The sequence below is a fragment of the Otolemur garnettii genome, unplaced genomic scaffold (genome assembly GCF_000181295.1).
Source record: "Otolemur garnettii isolate 467f Iridium unplaced genomic scaffold, OtoGar3 scaffold00271, whole genome shotgun sequence".
NCBI lineage: Eukaryota > Metazoa > Chordata > Mammalia > Primates > Galagidae > Otolemur > Otolemur garnettii.
The window spans coordinates 613322-617258 of NW_003852666.1; positions in this window are offsets into that span (position 1 = coordinate 613322).

Here is a 3937-nt window from a genome sequence, read left to right on the forward strand (position 1 = left end):
TTTGCAGTTTTGGCCGGGGATGGGCTTGAACCTGCCACCCCCGGTATATGGGGCTGGCACCCTACTCCTTGAGCCACAGGCACCACCTGATGAAGCCTGTTTTAACCTCCAAGCAAACTTGAAACAGGGTTCCCCCTGACACAGAAGCCTCATGGATCTCTGCTGAATAGAATGTGATATTGTCATTCCATTAGTTTCCTGAAGCAGACTCTACATGGAAGAGCAGGAAATCTTTAATAGAGAATCGGGTAAGTTGAAACAACATATGACTTTAAGGACTTGATTAAAGGAGAAATCTCTCTCCATTTGGAATCCTAAAAGAGAAAAAGTTTTCATCAGAGCAGGAGGAGGCAAGTGGTAGCTTCAGAATGGAAGCAACTAGCTTGGATTAAAGAAGTGACAACACTAGCACTTTGAATCTGCAGTAAAATGCAGATTTCTAAGGGACAGTAGGTATTGGTGTGTTACAAAATCTTAAGGTCAGTTAAACTTGCCATGCTTCCTGTCTTTGTTATCCTTGATCATTCTTTCATTCATTCACTTGATTACCTACCATATGATAGAAAATCATGGATGAAGTATGTGGGATAGACTAGATTTTCATTTTCACAGAGATTATATTCCAGCTGGGAGTGGGATTGAAGGGAAAGAACACAAGAATATTTTTAAAAAGCAACCTTATCTTCCTGCCAGACTAACTCCTTAAGATCTGAAATATTTTGTGTGTATATGCCTAGGCATGTATGTACATGCAAGTCTATATATGTGTATGTGTATATAAGGGCTGTCTTGGAAAGTATCCAGATATTGTTAATACTATTTTTCATATTACATAGTGGACTACTTTCTGGACTGCCCTCATGTATATGTGCCTGTGTAGGTATGTGTTTTCATATTGTACGTCTTAAAGAATGTTTGTGTGTGTGTGAGAGAGAGAGAAAGAGAGAGAAGAAGAGGTAAAGGGAAGTGGGAGTAACTGTGCATTTTCCTAGCTATGTCAGTTTCTTTACATGGAAAATAACTACCAGATAATATCCTTGTGAGAATGCTTTTGATAGAGTGTGGCATAAGTTAATGAAAACCTGTTTTTTCTTTTTGTATCATTGAAAATTTGTTTGTTGTGCATTAAAAAAATTGATATTTAATATTATCAACATTATGGTGGTGAGCTAGATTCTTAATGCTACTAATGGGATTATACATTTGTTTAAACCTTTCTGGAAGGCAATTTAGCAGTATGTATCTAAACATTAATATGGGAGCAGAACAAGATGGTGGACTAGAGACATCTCCTTGCCAGCTAGTTGTGGCGAGAAAGGGGAAAGTGTTCTTCAGTCACCTCTGGCTGGGGGAATCTGCACAGAAACATCATGCTGGGGGCACAGTGAATCAGCAGGAGACTTCAGGAGCCAACCAGGAGGTCTGGAGCTGAGGAAAACCAGCACAGAAAGAAGGTGCTTGATACAGGCAGAGGCCAGCTAGTTGGCCAGCTCGCCTACGGAGGGCTGGAGAAAGGAAAGGGCTGTCCTGCAATATTTTGATTTTAGACTGGACTGCTTGCTGAAGCAGCAAGTAGACTTGAACAGTATCTGGAAGCCACAGTTGAATGCTGGGCAGGGTGGCTCCCCCATTGGCTTGATTGCTGGTGGGGTGCCATTGTGGGAAGGCCTTTGTGTGGGACCCTGGCGTCCTAGTGCCTGACTGGTTCTGGCATGCCTGATGAGCTCAAGCAGCCCATCAGGTGAGCTGAGTGGTCCCACATCCCCCAAATGGGCTGCTTTGTTGTCAGGGGACACTGTCTGATGGGTCTCCTGGGAAGTCTGGAGAGAGGGACTCCAGTTCCATGGGGACTGAATGCTAATGAAGCAAATCCAGGAAGACAAGATATGGTGGTTCTCCTTTGCAACTAATAGTGGCCTCTGACCCCCCATCATATACAGTAAATCTATCATATGTTCTCCATCTCCTAACACCACAGCATCACCTGCTGTCCAGGCAATATATTGCAACACACACGTATTGCTTTACATTTTTTTCTTTTTTAAATTTTTCTAAGTTTTTTATTTTGTTGTTTTTCTCTTTTTTGCTTAGAGTATTAATTTTTCATTTTTAGTTTTTTCAATATCAATTGTTCCTCTATTTTTGTTATGGTTTTTCAGCCCTTTCATACTTTTTTCTTTATTATTTCTATCCTTTTTCTCTCTTTTGATAGAGATTTTTCTACTTTCTCATCATTCCCACATAAATATCTCATACAACAGCTAAGATATCCTTTTTTCCCCTTACCTTATACAATTATATTTTTACTTTTTATAATTTTTTTTTTCATTTCTTTTCTCTGAGGGCTTGGTGGGGGGGCTCATGGCATTGGTCTAGCTTAAGGCCATTGTTCATGGCCTTGGGTGTCCTTCTAGCTGTGGCCTTTGGAAAGAAGCTCTCTACTGTGACAATACTGCTGATTTCTTTCTGTATTTGGCAGAAGTAGGGGGTCTTGCTTTTGCCCAAGCTGGTAAGGAGCTCCTGACTTTGGGTGTCCTGGCCAGCCTGGCTCCCCAAAGTCCTAGAGCTGCAGATGAGGTTAAAGCATCCTGCCAAATATCACCATTTCTCCTGTTGCTCTCTTTCTCTCTTCCAGCCCTTTTTCTCTTCTTTTCTTTATTTCTTTCCTTTCACCACTCCTTTTTTTTCTATGTATCTTTTTCTTTTCTTTCTTCCTTCTCACTCTTTACCCCTGCCTTCCTTTTGGCCTTATGTCAAAAGACCACTTCAACACCTAAGCTCTGAGACAAGGTAATTTAAAGTTAAAGAGGTAGTGAGAAAGAAAAAGTAGGGGAAGGAAGGGAACAAGAAGAAAACACAAATGAAGGAAAACCAACAGAAAAATTTTGGAAACACGAAAACCCAAAATAGAGCACTCTCACCAAGGGATCATGAGCTAGCTATCACTAAGAATTTCACTTATAAAGAATTAATGGAAATGACAGAAAGGGAATTTAAAATATGGATAACAAGAAAAAGGGGGGATTGATGTGAAAGTGGAAAAACAGAACCAAAAAATGGATAAAAGTTATGAAGAGCATAGATATAGTGGTGCTTAAGGACTTAAAAGAGTCAATCAGGGAACTTAAAGATGCAGTAGAAATAATCAGTAACAGATTAGACCATGGAGAAGAGAGAATCTGAGAGCTAAAGGATAAAGATATTGTGCTAACCTAGGCAATTAAAGAGGCAGAAAAGAAGAGAGAGAAAGCAGAAAATTCACTCAGAGAATTGTGGGGCTTCATGAAGTGTTCAAACATAGGAATTGTAGATATTCCTGATGGGGAAGAAGAATGTCTGAAAGGAATGCAATTCCTACTGGAAGATATCATAAATGAAAATTTCTCAAGTACCATTAAATATTCTGAACCTCTCATTTTGGAGGGATATTAAACTACAGATCTTCTCAACACAAGTGAAATATCTCTAAGACACATTGTAATGAACCTGTCCAAAGTCAAGATGAAAGAGAAAATTCTGTAATCGGCCAGCAATAAGAGCTGATTGACCTCCAGGGGCAGATCTATTAGGGTGACAGTGGACTTCTCAGGGTGACAAGCCAGAAGAGAATGATCATCTACCTTTAACTTTCTTAAACAAAATAATTTATAGCCCAGAATTTTGTATCCTGCTAAATTAAGCTTTAATATTGATGAAGAAATAAAACCTTTTACTGATATGCAAACATTGAGGAAATTTGCCACAACAATACCAGCTGTATAGGAAATACTTAGACCTATTATCCACACTGAACACCACAATGGACCATTAGCAAAGTAAACACTCACAAACTAAAGGCCAAAACCTGGTTTCCACAATAGTGCAAAGGATAAAACTAAGCAACAGACCTTCACAAAAGAAGAAGAATAACACTCCATCACACTTATCAATTCTCTCA